The 21,485-nt window shown below is 40.1% G+C and overlaps 1 protein-coding gene across 1 annotated transcript in view; it reads left to right on the top strand.

The window, feature by feature from the left end:
* Nucleotides 1-20,942: 20,942 nt before the first annotated feature.
* ctnna1 (catenin (cadherin-associated protein), alpha 1) overlaps nt 20,943-21,485 on the top strand; it is an 80,511-nt gene continuing 79,968 nt past the window's right edge. Inside the window, exon 1 of the mRNA XM_085290364.1 lies at nt 20,943-21,254. The gene's annotated coding sequence lies outside the window, so the exon portion shown is untranslated. The remainder of the gene's footprint in view (nt 21,255-21,485) is intronic.

Genomic DNA, 21,485 nt, shown 5'->3' with positions numbered 1-21,485 from the left:
ATTGACAATGATTGGGAATTTTTAGCTGAGAAAAGTTTTAATATAACTTTAAATTACTCTCAGAATCAGGAGTCACAATAGCAGACGTGGTATTACTTGGTGTCCAACTACGTGTGAGACAGGAAAGCTTCTTCTGTTACTCTCCACACGTACAGCAACACACACAGGAGGAGAGAGTAAAGGGAAAAAGTAGCAGTTTCTTTTCACATTCATTGCTTTCATATAGCACATTCATGCCGGGCTCCTGACAGATTTCACAACAGACCATGTTGTGTTGATTGAAAATCCACTGATATATTATCACCTTTACATAAGCCGTGTGGTTTTCACTGTAAAAAAAAAAAAAAAAAAAGTATTTTCTTTGTTGACAATAGAAAATCCACACCTCTCATACCAATCACCTAATACTTTAATCACACTCGTTTGTCCCACACTTGTGAATGTAACTGATTAGCTGAATCCACCGGCAGATCAACACGTTGTTTCAACACTGTTAGCACAAGTGCTGACAATGATATTGCTTTCTCCCACTGATACCTCTGGCTATCATATCTGCATTTGAACTCTTGGTCTTCTGCTGCTCAACATTCCTATCCACTCTGCCTTTAACAAATTTGCATCTTAGTGCAGTGCAGAGAGGAAGGTCAGAGGAAGAACACTGTGTAAGCCTATCAATGAGCAAACCTGTGTCAACGATTTGGGCCAGTCTTGTTTTCAAAATTAGTGTTGAGCATCTAAAAATATAATCTGAAATGAGAGAATGTAAAATAGATTGGTGTGTATGTAAAAAAATAAAATGTTTTTAGAAGGAAGGGGTTTTGTACTGTGAAAGTACATACATAAGGCTTAAAGGTTTATTAAAAGCCCAAAACCTCAGTTTACTCAATGGCTACTCATTTATTATTAAGTCAGAATTGTTTATCCATGGTTAATAGCACTGCACCATAATTAATACATGAATGGTTTGTGGGCAGCCACACATAGAGAAGGTGCATTTAGCTTCATTTGCACAGACATGATTAAATTGAAGTCCAGAGAAACACAACCAGAAAAGGGAAAATCAATTCCAATCAGCAAGAGCCTGACCTAATGTTAACTATGAGGCCCTGAGACACTTGTGCTAACTGCGTACTCTGACCACACTACAGTGAAAGTAAACAGCATTTCCAGCCTGGGTGTAAAGTCGATCTCAACGGAAAGAGAATGAGAATGAACATCATGAGGATCCCGGCGGCGCTGATTGATAGCAATCGCCTTCCCGTATCAGAATAGAGCTCAGCGGACTCTAATTATGAGATGATGTTAAAGTAACATGTCACATCTGCACCTTGGAATCACTCCCCAGCATGAATGCAACATGACAGGTCTGTGTGCTGTGAGAGGAAATCAAATTATATTGTGACAAACCGCTCCAACGATGATACAAACTGCACAGAAAGAATTAAGCCTGGAAACCTGTCTGACAACTTTATTCTCAAAGCTGGGGAGCGGACCATTTATGAACATCAAGCATCAGATTCAGGAGCAGCAAAGAGGCCACCGAGTGTCATAAGTGTAAAATAGTTAGTTAGCGCATTTGGTTTCTGAAAGCATCAGGCAGAGAGGTTAATTGTACTTTAAGGTCATACTCAAGAACTCCAGTGCGCGCCTGCCCAGCGTTCCTCTAACTGTTCAACTCTGTGATGCTGCAAGTAGATTATTATGTCTCTTATGTTCAATGGCCCCTTGACCCTCCCACTTCAGCTTCCCTTTACTCCATACTTATAGATTACACCCTACCATCTTCATTTTGGTCTGAACTGCATTGCTGTAACATTTCTTGTCTGCATGCTGCGTGATTGCAATGCTCATGTCCTACAGTATGTTTCTCCAGAAGTGTGTTTTGCCACGATGACGCACACTGACAGACTCACAGGGTGGAAACAATACTAATGATGCTATACGTGCTGGTCATAAAACTTGGATTTGCAGCAGCTGAGGCTGATCTTGAATCACCACCCACTGATAATGTCTCTCCCTGAGAAGATAAAACTGATGTCATACTTTGAGTTTTCGAAACTATCCCAATATTTTGTTAAGTTTGAAAGTTTATACAGCATGAAAGGACAAATTTGCTGAAATAATTAAATTACTTAAGAAACTGTAGTCATTAAGGGATTAAGAAATGGCTCATTTATCTATACAGAACGACATCTGCTGACGAGCAAAGGACATTTATTATTGAAAATGCAATGAGTCAGACTATCAGCCTTCACAGCACTCCGTGCAAACTTGCACAAACATATATTAAAGGTGCTGCCATCAGAGCCGTTAAAAGTAATTAATACAATGGCAGTGTGCTTTACAAATATGAATGAATGTTAATGGAATGCAAAACACAAATTAGGCTGAAAGGACATCAAAGCCATCAATCAATTTAACAAGCATACATGATGATTTTCAGGCAGGCAGCAGAAGCATAAAAACAAGATGCTGTTTTTCTCAGTTTCTCAGTCTTTGAAAGTGGACGCGAAACACTACATGTATTAGGGCTAATTTACATCATGGAGCCGTCATAGATTTAACACTTTCTATGAAGCTGGATTTAAGCATGTGTGTAGCTTTGTCGACAGTACAAACCAGACACCTTGGATTACTAATCCAAGCGTCCTTTTCCATCTTCCACATCATTCTGTGTGTTTTGTCTTTTCATCGCCATGCCGCAACATATCCCTGCTCGTCTTCTGCTGACATGCTGGCCCTGTGAAATGTTTATTTTCTCCATGTTCACAAATAGTTGCAACTTCCTTTCGCTCGAGTTCTTTACAGACAGTTTACAGCGCTCATACTTGTGACTTAGGTCGGAAAGTGAAGTGTTGCAGAAGAGTTGTAGAGCTGAGGTCTTTAAATCGTTATGGGGATGGGGGGGCGACTCCTCCTCCTCCTCCTCCTCCAAAATGACTTCTGGTTGTATAGAGGTTTATGTGGGGAAAACACCCTAGGCCCTTTTGTTGTGTGATGGCGTAATTGGGTTCAGTCTCTCATTGAAAGAGAACATTACGTCCATTTTGCAATTTATGGTCATTCTAAGAGTCAGAAAGGAGGATTACCAAGCTCACTGGCTAATGATTTGTCAGTCACAAGTTGTTCACCAATGAGTCAGTCACATCCACCTATCACTGCTCAAATCAAGTTCAAATCACCAAACTGGCAGAGGTGAAAACACTCATGCTGAGGCTGATCCTTGATTAGATGAACTATTCTGCATGTTTTGACTCACGACACAGTGAAACTATTTAAACAGGACTAAAACTATTCAGCTGACTTAAATAGATACACAACCAATATTTGTTTAATTTGTAGATACTTGGTAGTGTGGAGGTTAGTGCCATCGCCACACAGCAAGCAGGCTCTGGGTTCTAATCCATCAGCTGGATGGGACCTTTCTGTGGTAGCAATGTGATATTTTGGTGATCTGTCTGGACTGTACCCCGCCTCTGCCCTATCACAGCTACGATAGGCTCCAGCCAAGCTATGACCCTGAAGTAGATGAGCAGAAGAAGATGGATGGATGGACTTTAGATAATTGTACTCAATCCTATTTGCCTCCATTTCCTAAAACATGTATAACACAAAGCGCTCAGAGAAAGCAAACCTTCACGAAGCCTGGTCACTCTCTCAGCAATATTTACTTTAGAGAGAACAGTCTTGTATTTCTTTTGCATAGATTCATTTTGTTTTCTTTGTTCGTTGTAAACAGTGCAGTAAAAAATAACACACTCTGAGATCAACATAGAAGAAAAACTGTAGACAAGCATCACTTCTCTGAAAAATAAAATGCATTTAATGAAAGTTTGACCTTATTTGATTTTAAAAAAGAGGTCAGAGGTCTAAATTAGCATTATTTATGTAATCCCCAATATCATTCCCTATATGCCTATATGTCATCAATACAAACAATGGAAGTAAGAAACATAGTTTTAAATAGATCAATATAGCATTTTTATTACTTTAACCTTGAGATCATTCTATTGACCTTGAAGGAGAGGTCGGAGGTCAGGTGTGATATTTAAAATCTTTATGTGTGGTACTTTCTATATGTTAACAAAACACACCACACTTGTAGGATTCATAATTTTTAAGTTATAAGGCTTTTGGTCCATTGCTGACCAATAAAAACTAAGCTGACTATGAAGACCTTGGTCATGTTAACATGACCCCACTCTATACACCTACAAAATTTAATCAAAACACATTCAAGGCTTTTTGAGCTGTCGTGTTTGCAGACAGAATGACATGCATGCAAAAACCATAACCATAACCTTCTAGGTGCCACTTTAGCTCAGTGGGTGAGCAGGCGATCACATGTTAGATGGCTGGGGGGCAGTGAGCTGGGTTTGAGTCTGACCTGCAGCCCCTTGTTGTGTGTCTAGTTTCCTATTTTCACTGCTAAACAGTGAAAGGCAAAAATGCTACAAAAAAGGATCTTTTAAAAAAAACACAACCTCCTTGGTGGAGGTTATGTTTTTTTTTAAAATAATGAGCAACGAGAAATGCTTTTTCTGACGCGCACCATTACGAACAGCTTTGAAAAAGTCAACTGTCATCACCCGACAATTGAACCAAATCAACCGAGAAAAACAGACATGCAAGAAGGTACAAACCGAGGAGGCACGGTTAAGTAGTGGTCTTGATTTGGTGCAACAAATATTCCTCTTAGTTTAGTTCTGTTTATAAGCTTCATCAAGCCCTGAGAAAAATATCTGTTTCTAACTGCCCGCTGCTCAATTTTCCTCACAAGCAGAACATTTTCTTCATTCCAAACGCTATTTAAAATTGCATGTATGCATAATTCCACTCCAGTGAATGTTTTGCATACACACTGCAACACAATAAAGGGACTCAATTATATTGATGTTAATGGCTCGTTCCCAGCCGTAATTTAGTTTTTTGTCAGAGTCAGCGTATTGTTCCAATACGACCAGGTGCAAGGCAGCTTTTGATGCACTTGAGCACAGATAGCTTTACACTCAATTCTGTTGCCTGGTGAATTACATAGCAGGGGGAAGCCAGAAGTGCACATCTGTCGGGATACATTTTTTATAAGGAAGTCCTACTTGTGGCCATATTCCCTTCAATAATGTGTGAAACATTTACCACAATCTGTGAAAATAAGTCGAGAAATCACCGAGAAATTGGTTGAAGGTGCTAACTGTAGCAGGACGCAGCTCTCTGACATACATGCAATGTGGTTTCCTGATCCTGCAACACCGACACTGGACGAGGACTTCTTCCATATTCCTGTGCTTTGATCATTGCTTCTTCTTAACCAGGTCCATTCCCCTCCTTTCTGTTTCCCTTTTATTCTGCTCCTCCAAACTCTCGGATTCTTTATAAAACACAGCTGGGTCATTCTTCCCGTTGCACTTGTTATTCTCATCTCTTCATGCTTCATGCCTAATGGTTTCATTATACTTAAGAGATGACACATTTTTTGGATAGGCTGCATTATATTTGTCACAGGCTTGTTGTATTTTTTTTTCAGGCTTGTCTGCTGTCACTAGATAACCTTGGTATGTTAAATGGAGCAGCTACAGTTCTTCCCCAGATGAAACTGCAATGTGACGCCTTTCATTATCGCTTTGTCTTGTCTTTGTCTTTCTTCAAAGACGCGTCAGTGCAATAGTCAACAGTGGTTTAACCCTCGGATTAGTTTTCTCCGCCATGGGCTTTATCTCGCTGTTGATGTGCCGCTACAGAGTGCATTTCAGCTGTGTCACTCAAACTGACAGGGTGGGATCCTTTTCTGGACATAAGTCATTCTCTTTCTCTTAGGTTCTTACATGTACATATTAAAGTGTAATTAGAAGAATTTTCAATGAAAGCTCCATTACTGAAACATCAAGAAAAATAATAAATGTGTTAGGAATGGTGTTTAAAGTTGAACACGTAGCATAGATTTGAAATACCACAGATGCTAGCACACGAATTAAGCTGTTCAATCTGATTGTTTCCGATCCAGTCAGAAGGCAAGGACATAGCAATAATGCTTTTGAATGTATTTGTGCTATTTTCATAGCAACCATGGGTCCCAGTGCAACAGAGAAGTGAAGCCACTGCAAGCAAAGCACAGTTTGTGCTAATTTTTTCTTTGTGGCTTTATGAGACATTGGACAACAATACATTTTGAAAAAAGGAGAATTTTTCTTCTAACTTGTTTTCACAGCCAAGTAAACAGATATTTAAACATAAGCTAAAGGCGCACACATTAGTTCTCAAGGCTTTGGGGGTGGGGGAGTGACACTGTCTGCCATGGCATTCCAGATACACCAAGTTCTGCCAAATATCTGCTAATATCGCCAAGAAGTGGACAAACTGACCCAAAAAATTAAAGAAATAACCCAGAGTAAATATGTTAATTTCAAGCTGACACAATCACACACTGAGCTGCTTAAAATAATTATTAAATAATTAGATGAAGACTCATCCTATCCACAAGACATTTTCGTAATGCACTCTTGAAGGAAGTGTGTTTTGTGTAATGTATGTATATTCTTTTATCAGAATAATAATGAAAGTGTTTATTTCCCTTAGATTTGAGTTACTAAAATATGGATGGGACTATTATGTCACCGCATTAAAGAAATATTGAATCACATTATACTGCAATGTGCACTTTTGTATCACAAAATCAATCAGATCACTTGAACACATTCATACAGTCACACAGCGCTTTTATCTGTGACTAAGTGCTTTTTAGCATTCTGGGGGAGTCAGGGATCGAGCCACCAACCTTCTGATTGGTGGATGACTTGCTTTACCTCTTGAGCCCAGATAGATAGATAGATAGATAGATAGATAGATAGATAGATAGATAGATAGATAGATAGATAGATAGATAGATAGATAGATAGATAGATAGATAGATAGATAGATAGATAGATAGCGAACACTTAAACTGTAGCACCAGCAAACTAATGAGATGCTGAGGTGAGTGCTGGGCCATAAAGTTAATTGTGGGTGTGGACAAGCGAGACAGCAATTACTGATGGCCCTGTGATAATGATGTCACTTTTCAGACAGCCAATTAGAGGTTCAACCCCCTGTCTGCATAAACCGTCTCTTATTAGCTACTGAAATAGCACAGACCCAAACTGAAAGTATCTGATTTAAGCACACAGCTCTGTAAAGTAATCTAATATAAGACAGCGCGTTGATTAATCCTAAGAGGGTGTAACACATCAGCCTTTTTTATTTTCAGTGCAGACATTATAATGTATACAGTGCATGCCCAAGACGTTGGACCAGGACATACTGCACCTCTCGCTATATGAGAGCTGGGACAGTCCAGCCACCCTCCTGTGACATTACGTTTGATAAGAAGTTGTGGAAATGGATGGATAGGTGGATGTGTACTCTCTTGGCTCCTCTGATTTAAAAAAAAAAAGAAAGAAATCTCTAAATGTCATGTCTATAGATAACCAATGTAAAATTTTTATTCTTTGACTGCTTAAAAAAAAACACGGTACAAATAAGCACAAAATAAAACAGATCCTCAACAATTTTAAGATCACATAAAATATAGGAATGCCTCACCAAGTGTCTGACTACCTCAGTTGCTGTTTGTAGTCTTCTTAATTGGACACACCAGGGCTTCTGCATATTTCTTAAATATTTTATTTATACTACTTTTCATCTTTATCAAGCGAATGTTAATAATTTAGATCTGCAACTCTTCTTTGTGCTTGTTTTGAGGTTATCAAGCAGTTGCTTTTCACTAGTTGTTTTTTTTCTTTCATGGATCAGTATGATTTCTGAACTTCTCCTGACTCCAGCATCTGACACAAACTGCTACAGTATGCACCCTCTATAAGGAATAAAAAGTAACAAACGTTTCTTTTGCTTATGTGATGCACAGTTCATGTTCCAAATCAGTCAATTAATACGTTCCTTCTAAGAAATTTGCACTCTGATTTCTGCTACTCCAGAATTTATTTCCTCATATATTACAGAATTTTGATAATGGACGTGCGGGATTCCCGCTTGGCAACACTGACGCGTCAAAATAGAAATCCATAAACCTCTCTTGACAGCGCATTAAATTGGACACATCCTGGTGATTGATTAGACATCCAGCTGACAGATACCCGGCGATTGTTTACTGTGGTGGACCCTGGATACGACTGGGTGTTTATTGCTGTCTGGTCCTGCAGTATTTCAACATTGTATCTCACTATTTAGAGCTATCAGCAAGCAGCTACACAGCAACCACACGCTTCCAAGTACCAGTTTGTTTCCAAACCGCAGCACATCCCTGCCGTGTTTACCTGTGCTATCACCTCTTCACACTGATGTTTTCACCTGCAGGTATTGCTTTTACAGACCGGGTAAAAAAAACTGTCATTTTGGATAATTTATGGGTAATTATCCATACGCGTTCTGACATTCAACACGTCTGCTGAATTCCCTTCAGGTTTGTAAGTACTCTTGGAGGAATGAAAACTGCTGTTTGCCATGTTAGTTTTGGCAAAACGGCAGAAATGTCAACACTAAATGCATAACCATTTCCGTTGCAGTTGTAGTTTGTGTGCTTTTTCTCTTCGTAAAAGGTTTTTGCATATCAGTAGATCAGCTCTTCAATCTTCTATTCATTATTCAAAAAACAAACAAACAAACAAACACTATCAGGTGCTTCTGAAAACTTTATCCATCATCCATTCAAACAGCATAGTGCCATATCAAGTGAAAGTGACTGACTACACATAAACGACGATTCTGGTGACAACCTCCTCCACCAGAAGTCCTCACATCGGAAAGAATCAACGTCAGAACGGCGGCGGTTCGCTTTCCTTCGCTGCTCTTTCTGCAATGTGCGAGAATTTTATGCTTTCAATGACCCGTGCTTTGCAGCACAGCAAAAACAAGTCATGGCCGACTACACAGAAAGAGCATTACTTCCCCTCTTTTCCATTGTTTCACTGCCTTAGGAAGACTTCTGTAAATCTGTGACGGTGATTACATTTCGTTATATGTGGAAGTAATTTGATTTTACAATACACTGTGTGAGGCACCTTTTAAACGGGCCATGAGCAAACAAATGTTTGAGCTTCAGTTCTGCCCGAGCTACAGCCAGAAAAAAATGACATCATCTGACTTATTATCAGCTGTGTGGAAAATGGTAGGTAGTGCCGGCTGAATTGCCACATTTCTGCTGCTGCACTGAGTGACGCTTCGAGCAGTTGGTTTGATAAATTTTTATTATAATAAATATGGCATGAGTGGAGCCGGGGAGAGCTGATATTCTCTACAGGCCTGTCTACACATCACATGGACCCAATCAGGTCCTGATGATGTCATAGCTCTCTGCATCATTAATATTGAAAGGTCATTTCCCCAGCTTGGAAGTTGTCTCTATCACAGGCCGGATTCAATTTCCAATTTGCCACACAACTCTCGAGGTCTTTCTTACTGTATATTTGAGAGAACGCCACCTCACAGTGTTGTAAAATTCTATTTCCTCTATTCTGCTTATAGAGCCATTGACTCAGAGTGGCATTTTATTATTTTCTATGAAATGAATATTTAGTGAGTCATACTCATAACTATACACACACCAAATCCACATTGGATTTCAGGCTTTAATAATATGACTAAGTATCCATTTTTATTTTATTCACAAACATCTATTTATTGCTTGTTTTATTGTTTTATTTCCTACATAGACTGCTTCAGCTCTTTCAGCGCATTAGAAGTCGCAAGCAAAAACATATTCTTTCTTTTTTCTTTTGGCTGTTTTAATAAGGCCCTTAGGTTACTGTGGTACTTTTATGATTAGTTTCTGAACTTCAAAGAAGTCTTATTTTCCATCAGCCCAAATCCTTTTGTGGATTCTCTTTTTACCCATTTCTCTTCAAGTTCCACCTAAAATCACGCCTGGTTATGTGACACATGTGACTTGAAATACATTTCTACCTATAAACACATATGTATAAATATATACACGCTTTGTGTATAAAATGTTCTATCAGAAGTCACAGATTATAATATAAACAGCCTGTGGCGCAGACATTTCCCGAGCGTCCCTTATTAAAAAAACAAAAAAACATCTCTTCTGTAAGGTAGAGTCTGACATTATATAAGCTGTCTTCAGTCATTTCACTGCTGGTAATGCTATGAGTGTGTATGTGTGTACACGATTAGTGCTTCAATGCAAAACAAAGCTTGCATCCTACTGTATTTTTGAAGCTCGCGAATGTGCTTAGTTCAAACACTTTGGCAGCTGCTTAAACCTGTGACTCATTATCGCTTTGAAATTCATTATGTTTCATTCTGTGGCTTCTATCACACACTTCACCTTCCTTTTAGCCTGAATCCCACTTGGAAAATGAGAAATTAGGGCAGCGGGTCTCAAGAGACTTTTGGAATAAAACAAGGTTTCTAGAATAGTTCTTTGTACTGTGAATGACAAGTGATTTCGTGGTTGGTGGCCTGGTGGTAATTGCATACCAGTCAGTAATCACTGTTTATGTGAAAGTGATTATAAACACACGATTGTCTTCTAATCAGCGAAACCCATCTGGCAATAGAGGTAACATGATGAATACAAGTAAGAGGGAGAGAGAAAAAAAATAGAGATGCTTGTATAGTATAGTCTGCATCACTGTTTTCCTATTAACATCACCTATCATCAACATCACCTAATATTAACACCACCTTCGCAAGTAGAACCTCTGCAAAAAACATTTGTTTGAAATGCACTGCTTGAAAAAATTAGAGGAACACTTTGAAAACACATCAGATCTCAATGGAGGGGGGGGGGGGGGGGGTGTGTGAATCATGCTGGATATCTACACTCGTTTGGACTGGGAAATATGTTAGACATGAAAGGATGCCAAATCATTTGTTGAAAATGAAAATGATCAATCTCCAGAAAACTGAATGCAACGAAACCCTGAAAATGCTGAAAGTGCTTACTGTGAGTGTTACTCAGTAGTATTTATGCCCCCCACATGCTTGTATACATGCCTGACAATATGCTCCTAGTGTGATAATGGATGGTGCGCTTACCTGCTGCTCCTTGGCAGGTAGCTCCATGCCCTCCTGGGTTTTAATTGCACCTTAGAACACATATGCATCAACACTACAATGAGCGGGTGGAGGGAGGTTTGGAGTCTTCTCCCACCCCCATTCTCTGTGGCCTGCTGGAGCGGGAGGGCTAGTAGGAGGAGTTGGCCGTCCGACTGCGGTCTGGGGTGTGGGGCCTCCCTGCTGCTGCGGAGTCGGGGTGGTCTGCCTCTCCCCACCGCAGGGAAAAGGGTAACACCACCTGGGTCTGGGTGCAATTCCCCCCTCCAGGGGCAAGGGTACCTAGACCCGGTTCGTAGAGTACGCTTGGGGAGTGTGATTGTGTGTACAGCGTCTCTTTATGTCTGTCTCCACGTTGGTTGAGTGTGGAGTGAGTGCATATGAGAGCATGAGGGTGGGAATGGATGTTTGTGTCTGTGTGTGCCTGTATGTCTGTGTCTATATGTCAGGTTGGGTATCAGACGCCACCTCTCTGGGGACATCTCAGGCCCTCCAAGGTTTGGAGGCCTATCTCCACCCACCACCACTTCCCCTGCCGGTGGCGGACTCCCTCAGGTGTCGGTGTGTTGGTGGTTCTTTGTATCTGGGGGTGGGCGTCCGGGTACACACCGGCTCACTCCTTGGCGGCCGCTTGTCGGGGCCTGGGGCCTGGGGCTCGCTCGGGCCCCTTTGGAGGTGGGGTGCCCCCGGCCTCTCGGCCTGGGGCTCGGTCACTCAGGCACAGCTGGGGGCCGGCGGAGCTCACGGGCGCGTCACTGCAACTCCCCCTGACTTCTGCTCCACGGCTGCTGGGCGAGCCCTCATCTGGGACTCTCCTCAGCTCTTACTGGAACAGTGGCGCGGCTGCCCCTCTGTTGGTCTTCCATGGTCTCTTGTGTTCTGGGGGCCTCTGGATGTCTGGAGTTTTGATCTCCTCCATACCCACTTCACACCCTGGAGGACGGGGCTGTGGCCCCCCCACACTTCCTAGCAGATCATTACATGGAGAAACCTTTGGAATGCAAGCATGCTGATCCACACAGGTATGCACACATGGGTATTCACAGACGCGGACTAAAGCTTTCTTGGCTGCTGCCTCAAAGCACACTGTGCGCTGTCTATCTTGCGTGCTGCACAATATCGTTTATTATTTAGTAAATATTGATATCTATGACTAGCTAGTTTATTGTGATGGTGCTTTGTTTTCTCTATTATTATGTTGCTCTTTGTTGTTTGCTGTCTCCTCTGTTTGTTTTTTTTGTTTGTTTTTTTTTTTTCTCCATACAGGTGACCCAGGAGTTCTTTTTTTTTTTTTTTTTTTCTCTCTCTTCCCCCCCCCTTCTCACCGTCTCTTCTCCCCTTTGGTTTTCTTTCTTTCTCTCCCCCTCTTTCTCTCATTCATTCCCCCTGTCCTATTTATTAAAAAAAAAAAATGACAAAGGATGAACTGAAGCTCTGCCATCACGTAATGTCGCATACTGCTGTTTCTGATGTCATTTAGAAAAAAAAAAAAAAAAAAAAAAAAAAAAAAAGATAATGGATGGTGTCCTGGGGTCTCCTTCCTAACCCCTAACCCTGGACCAAGGTATTGCTAGGCTCTGGAACAGTCTGAGGTGCAACCTGACAGCATTGCATGGGCTGAAACATAATGTTCTAGAGGTCTTCTGTTGGTTATAGCTCAGGTGAGCACTGGGATCCAGTCAGTGGTTCCTTTATCCTCCAGGAACTGCCTGCATTTCTCATCACATGAGGCTGGGCACTGTTGTCCATCAGAAGGAATCCAAGGCCTGCTGCATCAGTGTCTGACAGTGGAGCCAAGGATTTCATCCTAAGATACCTAATAGCAGGCTTGTGTGTCCCTCCATGGATATGTCTCCCCAGACCATCACTGACACACCACCAAACTGGTCATACTAAACGATGTTACAGCAAAATGTTCTCCACAGTTTCTCCAGACCATTTCAGTCTGTCACATGTGCTCAGAGTGAGTCTGCTCTCAGCGAGCCTGTTCTCAGCTCCTTGTAATCTCCTTCATGCTCTTTAGACTGCACTGGGGGACACAGCCAGCCTTCTGGCAATGGCAAGTATTGATGTGACATCCTGGAGGAGTTGGACTACCTGTGCAACCCTTGCTCGTGTTACCAGTAGTGACACTGACCCTAGCCAAATGCCAGACTACTGAATAAACAGTAAGAAACGTGTGAAGAGTGAAAAGGAGGCACGTTCAGATCAGTTCATAGCTATACTTGTTATACTTGACCCAGAAACAGAAAAAGGGTTATTTCGTTAGTTCCTTGCTTTTTTTGTAAGTCAAGGAGAGGTTCTGTCAAAGCAGCTCCACTGGGACAGCAGGGAAGAGTGTGATCAAAAAGCCTAAACCAGCAGGTGGAGCTCAGCAGGTCACTGTGACCTTCCGATATGTCCAGTCAGACAAGCAAGGCAGACCTCTGATATTATGACATCACCGTCCTAACACCTACCTGTAGGCATGTCTGATATGTCATAAGGGCTTATTGTTTGTCCACTGGAATAATGTGCGTTTCTGTTCCGCTTTGCTGGACTGTCTCGATGAATGACTGATTATCATTAGCGTCACTAGTCGGCTGACTTCTCTCTGATGCCATGCATCACCACACACTCATTTCTAATCAAGGTACAGGGTTTTGCTTAGGAAAGGGAAAGCCTGCAGATGACATCATGCAGCTCCATGGACAGCTGTCAGAATGAGTCAGGTGGTCCTAGGCAGACTGATAGTCGCTGTGTTCCTTATGTCAGGGAACAAAATTCCTCCAGCAACGAGGCAGCTTCCAGTTCAGTCACCGTCAAAGCATGAGTAACTACTTTGACAGGAAGCTGTAACATACAGTGTCCCCTGAATAGAAATGTAGAGCTAATCTATAGAATCCATGAAAGCTAAGAGGAAAGATAGCATAAATACCATTTTTGTATTTTGATTTTTGTAATATTCACCTGACGTAGCACAAAATAATATTGCCGCATTTTCTATTTTTCTAGTGCCACACTCTGAAGATTTGCATGCACTCAATTATACATTCAGTATGTGACAAACATGTGCACTTCCACATAATGAGAAGGAATTATTTATAGCATGCTGCGCTCTTATCATTTGTCGGGCCCAACAGGTACAAAAAGATGAAGTTCAAGGACACCCAAACTTGTCCTCCCAGCAAGCTGTTACTTAGACAAACATTCATCATTCAAGAACACAATTACACCACATCTAAACCGTCTTCTCTACGGAGTATTAATTGGATAAACAGATCTCTGTTACACTATGTACATGCCGGTTTTCTCTGTTCTACACTGAAATTAATAATGTACACAAGATAGTTCACTGCTGTATCTCCATCCCAAAGAATTTAATATGGAAATTGAATCCATTACTCCTTAAGTTTTAACATGGTCAAAACTCTATGGCGAAAACAATTACTTCACAAATTATTATTGCACAAAAACCCCAAAAAACATTAAGGAGTGTCTTTCTGAAAGATAATTATATTCCGAGGCCTTCATTAAGAGCTTGATAAGTACATTTGTAAGCTCATTCTCTCCAAGACCGTAATTCATGCTGCACTGGTGGAGCTTCTTAATTAACACCTACTCAAGCCAACAAATAGAAGTGTGTTAGTTGTGCTTGGCTGCAGGACAAGACAGCATTGTTGATTGTAGTGTTCTGTGTGTCCACTGCTTTGAATTACTGATGACTGTCCTCTCTTTTTGGAACCATGACGTGAAGCACTGTAGAAAAGTCTTATCTCACCCATCAGTTCTTCATATTTTGCTTGGACAATACTAGAGATGGACCGATCCGATATTACGTATCGGTATCGGTCTGATACTGACCTAAATTACTGGATCGGATATCGGAGAAAAATAAAAAATGTAATCCGATCCATTAAATATCACGAAAGCACCTCACAAAACTTGCAACACGCCGTAACTCACCTCAGAACGTTAGCAGTCGGAGCAGTATGCATCACGTGATAGAGCAGCTGTGGCATGCGGGACCTGTCGGTGGTCTGGATAGCATGTGGAGCTTCGCTAGCAACCTGGCATTTCATCTCCGACAAAGTTATCCCCGAGAGAAGTAAAGCAAGTGTGTAAGTCCATCTCTGAATGTTTGTAAAGCATTCCCACGTTAAGCTTAACAAGCGACTGCCTCTCGCTCTCCGGCTATGGAGTTAAATCAAGGCCATAATGTTTGTGTAGTTAAAAGAAAAATTTGAAATCGAAAATATGTAAACTGAAAGCAAAAGTCACAGTTTTAGAGTGAACTTTGAAAAAGAAAGAGTTGGATTTAAAATAAAATCAAACGTTTTGAATATTTGTATTAACTGAAAACCCAATGGTTCTTTTATCTATAATTTCTCTAAGTAAACTTTATTTAAAAATTTTCAGTAATCTTTTTTTCATTATTTTTTTTTTTTTAAATCTATTCAGTCTCAGATTACATTTTTTCAGATTCAGATCTTTTAAATTAATGTACAAAAAAAATTCTTCAGGTTCGGATTTTTCTCTCAGCTTCAATTTTTTTTTTTTCACTTTCAGATCTCTATTTTTCAGTTACAGACTTTTGGCCCTGTTTTGGCCTGGTGGGCGTGGCTACACAGAGAGGGGCGGGGAATCATGAGTGACAGCAGACCACTGCAGGCTCAAGATGGTCCATTTTTCTTTCATGTTGTCTTCAGGAAACCTGGGAATGAACATAATTTATCAAACACCTGCACTGTATTATTTGATAATGTTTAGAAAACATGTCATGCATAACTGCTAAAACTCAGTTACTAAAGCTCTTTCAAGCAGTAATGTGTACAAATTACGCCGTAACTGATCAATTATGAGACGTTTTCCCAGCCACTACGTGAGAAGTGGTCATTTCCCATGCTCTCAAAGTAGCGCGCATTGTATCGGGTGGGGGCTGCTTTTAACTTGTACCTCAGTGAACGATGGCGTCGTCTTCCAACAACACTGCTGGCGCGAACAATCAGGTGAGTGTTTAAGTTTGGAACAATTACACTGCAGTCTGTGAATACTACGAATTTAAGAAGTGGCTATTGTTACGGTTAATTTTTCGGCTATTCTGTTTTTTTATTTTATAACGTTTTTTGCTGAAATGCTAGCTCAACAGAAACGCCTCGCTATCATTTTCGGCTGAAACTTACGTCCTAGTTGATCTGTAAGCTTGGAGAACAACAAAGTTAGTGAAGTAACGTAAAATTCTTTGTATTTAATTTAGGAGCAGCTAAGCCACTTCTTAAATTCGTAGTATTCACAGACTGCAGTGTAATTGTTCCGAACTTAAACACTCACCTGATTGTTCGCGCCAGCAGTGTTGTTGGAAGACGACGCCATCGTTCACTGAGGGACAAGTTAAAAGCAGCCCCCACCCGATACAATGCGCGCTACTTTGAGAGCATGGGAAATGACCACTTCTCACGTAGTGGCTGGGAAAACGTCTCATAATTGATCAGTTACGGCGTAATTTGTACACATTACTGCTTGAAAGAGCTTTAGTAACTGAGTTTTAGCAGTTATGCATGACATGTTTTCTAAACATTATCAAATAATACAGTGCAGGAGGTGTTTGATAAATTATGTTCATTCCCAGGTTTCCTGAAGGCAACATGAAAAATGGACCATCTTGAGCCTGCAGCGGTCTGCTGTCACTCATGATTCCCCGCCCCTCTCTGTGTAGCCACGCCCACCAGGCCAAAACAGGGCCAAAAGTCTGTAACTGAAAAATAGAGATCTGAAAGTGAATAAAAAAAAATTGAAGCTGAGAGAAAAATCCGAACCTGAAGATTTTTTTTTGTACATTAATTTAAAAGATCTGAATCTGAAAAAATGTAATCTGAGACTGAATAGATTTTTTAAAAATAATAATAATGAAAAAAAGATTACTGAAAAATTTTAAATAAAGTTTACTTAGAGAAATTATAGATAAAAGAACCATTGGGTTTTCAGTTAATACAAATATTCAAAACGTTTGATTTTATTTTAAATCCAACTCTTTCTTTTTCGAAGTTCACTCTAAAAATGTGACTTTTGCTTTCAGTTTACATATTTTCGATTTCAAATTTTTCTTTTAACTACACAAACATTATGGCCCTGATTTAACTCCATACCGGCTGCTACTTCAATCATGAAACTGCTTAATGATCAGCTGATCGGCTTTTCTGTCGCGAGTCCGTGTCTCTTGTTTGTTTTTGGCCCACTTTGCACCAGAAAGAGGAAACCAGCGGCTGAACAACAGCAGAACGTTTAAGCTTGATAAGCTGTTGTTAGAATTTATTTAATATTTCTTTCTACACCAGGATCTTTTTTTATGTAGCTGACCTGGTAACTGTGCAGGGGCGGATCTAGCAAAGTTTAGCCAGGGGGGCCGATAGAGCATTAACAGGGAAAAGGGGGCACAAAGACATATTTTTCTTTCTTATTCTCATTTAAAATGTCGAGCTTTTAATAAATAATTATCTGACACCCAAAGTTTTAATTTGATGTAAAATGAATAGAAGTCAATTACTGTATATAGTGACTATTAAGTCTAATATATACCCTAGTAAGCTATAGTACTTTTTACTTTGGGAAGGTACCATCTGTGCAGTCTGCAATTTTGTTGAAGAAAGATGCTGAATCTATTTAATATTTCTTGAAAAATAATTGATTTCTGTGCATTTTTTTTCACACTGCATCAAATTAAGGTTGATTACGTTGATTAAGCATCATGAGGTGGAGCGTGAGGGGTGGTTCCTTATTTTTTATTTATTTCTTTTTGTTGTTGCTGGGAGTTGGAACCCTATTAGTTAGGTTGCTTAATATTTACGCTAAGTACTCTTTAAAATACCAGAATAGGGAGGATGGTGTAGGTCTAAGTTTATTAGATTGATCAGTATTGCTGAACTATGAAATATTTTTTTTGTATACAGGTATAACAGAATAGCTTTAGTGTAGTTGTTGTTTTAAACTTGAGTATGAACTTGCAGACTTGCAAAATGCAGCAAGATATTTTAAAAAACAGTTTTGTTGATTAAAAAACACTATATCGGATTCATATCGGTATTGGCAGATATCCAAATTTATGATATCGGTATCGGTATCGGACATAAAAAAGTGGTATCGTGCCATCTCTAGACAATACAGATCCATTGTGCAGAGATCTATTGAAACATGCAAACATGTATAGTTTGTGCGATTCTAACAGTTTTGAAGCTTCATTGAACCACACTGCTTCAATAATGTTGAGGTCCAGGCTCTGTGGGTGCCAGTCAACGACTGATAGTGTTCCATTGTGTGTTTTTCTATTCAGTTATGCTTTCACTGCAGTGGCAGTGTGTTTGGGATCATTGTTATGCTTGAATATGAAGCTGTTGCCAATCAGACTTGGTATTGCATGATGGATCAAAATCTCATGGTACTTTTCTGCAATCATAATTCAGTCAGTTTAGACAAGATATCCAACACCACTGGATTAAATTCAGCCTCAAACCACGACAGAGCCTCCACTGTATTCTCCACATGGCTGTGGACACTCACTGTTGTTCCTCTCTTCTGAGCTACTCCATACATTCTCATAAAAATTAAAACCCACAATGTCAAACTTGGATTAATCGCTCCAAAAGACCTGCTGCGACTCCTTTTTAGGTCTGAACTGACACCCCAGTGTTGGTTTTGTGTGTACAACATCATCATAACAATGTTGGCTCAACATTGCAACTGACCAGTCACGCTGTCTGAGCAAACCAACACAAGTAATCTAAATTTGGCTAAAAGAAATGCTAACTTGATCATATGTTTGTTAAATAAAATAACTTTTAAAAAATGAACCACTTACCATTTGTTCCATAAGAGTTTAATATAAACAAAGTAATTTGTTTTCTTTTTTCTCAATATTCCAAAGCTATCACGTCACAACAATATGACTGGTCAGTAGCAATGCTGACCAACATTAACAACACCAGCACAGAGATAAGAGATTATTTAGTCCAGCTCTTATCTAATATGGCATACTTCAGTCTTTTTATTCCTCTGTTAGCCTTTAGTGGCTTTCCTGAACAGTAGGCCAGTTGTACCTCTCAGGTCAGGTCTTTGCTGGATTCCCCCCCCTTTCTCAAGCACATGATTTTCACAGGTCCATGTTAAGTAGCTTAACAAACACAAAAACACATTCCTCTGAAAGTGGTCAGGTACAAGGACTGGACTAAAAATGGCTAAAAAGCAAACAATGGCAGAAGAAAAGCCTGGAGGACTTTTACTTACAAACACTTTGCAATATTGCAAGAAAGTCTGGCTCCTTGGAAGCAAAATGTTACAAAATGAGGGGTAACTCAAGACTTTTTCACAGTACTGTATTTCTTTAAGAGGTGTCTTGTGCCATAAACACACATAACATTAGGAGGATACAGATTGAACTTAATTAATAAACTATTAATTGCCAGCTCTGCAGCTAGTTCTATACAACCAAGAACCAAGCACTGAAGCTACCACTGCTATACGTGTGTGCGTGTATGTGTGAATTAGAAAAGTGAGGCTAGAGGGGTGGCACCTGGCCTCTTTAGATAATCTATTTATGTCTTTCACACTTCATCAAGCCTGAACCAAAATACCCAGCACTTGAATATGTTTATCAAATGTCTCAGTCCACGACATATGTGAGATATATTTGCTCTTGACCTTGTAAGAGTTGAATTTGCACATGTTTGCGTATCCACAAAGCATTTCTAGATATAGATATGCTGGTTAATTTACTTGTCTTGAATGCCTGCAGTGTTTCCATATGATGTTTATTTATTAATAATAAATGAATAAATGGCGCTTCAATGTGCCCATTGTGTCTGTGCACCTGATGCCACATCAGCTGGCTTTCCCTAGGGGATTCTGTTATACAGAGTTGCTAACATGTAAAACCCATTAGCATTAACAAAAGATAAACATAATTTTAGTTTAAAACAAATCGAGCTGCTCTAAATTGAGTTAAAATTAAAAATTAAATCAACTGAAAGGAAGATAATCAGCAAGTTAACAGAAGGTACAAAATGTGCAAAAGTTTTGATTCACCCGTCTAGTTTTGCATATTTATGTTTTATGAAATATGTGCTAAGATAAATAGAAGTACAGTAAATAAGGAAAAAACAGAGTTTGCAGAATTCTAATGACTTTTGCACAGCACTATATAACGCAAATAGCTATTTGTGAGTCTTCGTGATACTTCACAAAAAGAAGGTTTCAGTTTGAAAAGGCTCTGTTTTACATTCTGCTAGCGACGCACACACAGAGAGACAGTAAGAAAATAAGCAACAGACAAAAGAGCCACTGCCTGTGGTAATAACCTTAAACCTTGGAGTTTGTTATCGACACCGCCTCATTGCTATCACTGAGTGGTGCAGTGCAGAGAGGAAAGTAAAGACAGGAGACAAAGGTCCAATACACGAGTTAGCAATAATACGAGATAATGAACTGATTTGCTCACGGAGAATTTCACTGTTTTTAATGATTATTTTTTCTGTTGTGACAGACTTAAGAAGAGTAAATCTTTTTATGGCTTTCTAGTTTAGCCGTTACGATTGAATGTCGAAGAAATCCTGGCAGAAAAAACAAAACAAAAACTATTACAACAAAATGTCACGTCTGAAAATCCCCTCAAATCAAATGTCATATTTAAAAATCAGATTTCTTCATAATAACTACTTGCAGTTTATTTTCCATCCTCTGTCAGAAGTCTGTTTTTTCGCCCAACAGTTTAAATAGCTCTTCCCTACTCCTGCCTTTATGGAAGCAGTAATTAATCCATATATGGACATACACAGCGAGCGCCACGCCTAAAACACCTCCTGGTTTTACGGACTTGCTGTGGCCCGTGTCCTCCCTTCCCCGCTGCCTGGAAGTTCAGGAACTTGGTCACCGCCCAGCGCCCCCCCCCTCCTCCTCCTTTTACCTCATCTATTGTTGGGCAATACGTTACGCCATCGAAATTCTCTTAACCGAAACTTTTCAGCTGACTTGCTGGAGCTCTTGTGATACTTTTCTGTATAGCCGTCGAGCGGAGGGAGTGTTTATCGTGAGTGAGCGGCGCAGTTAAACTAAGTCCGTGGGGCGAGGAAACGGGAGGAGAACTTTTGACGCAAGGAATTCCGTAATTCCCATTCCTCCATTTTGAACTTTTAAACTTCACTTTGTCTAGCGGACTGTTGTCGGTGAGTATATAACGAGTCTTTCTTACTTTACATACAATGAATACTTAAACAAAATGAGTGGACTAGTTGTTTGGGCCGTCGGTAAAGTTTCTCGCAGAAAGCAGGCTAACAGTTGTTTGTCGCTTAGCATTAGCTTTAGCTCATCGCTGTGTTTGGAGAGCTCCGTGTTACAGCAGGCAACCTGCATTACGCTAAGCTAAGCTGGTTACCTGTTACCTGTAGCCTGCTGTT

Source organism: Mchenga conophoros, linkage group LG2 (assembly GCF_057382185.1).
Source record: "Mchenga conophoros isolate Kocher_MC1m ecotype Shallow Benthic linkage group LG2, M_conophoros_male_GT1.1, whole genome shotgun sequence".
NCBI classification, from domain to species: Eukaryota; Metazoa; Chordata; class Actinopteri; order Cichliformes; family Cichlidae; genus Mchenga; species Mchenga conophoros.
Note: the sequence above shows the minus strand (reverse complement) of the source record. Positions and strands in the feature narration are given on the sequence as shown.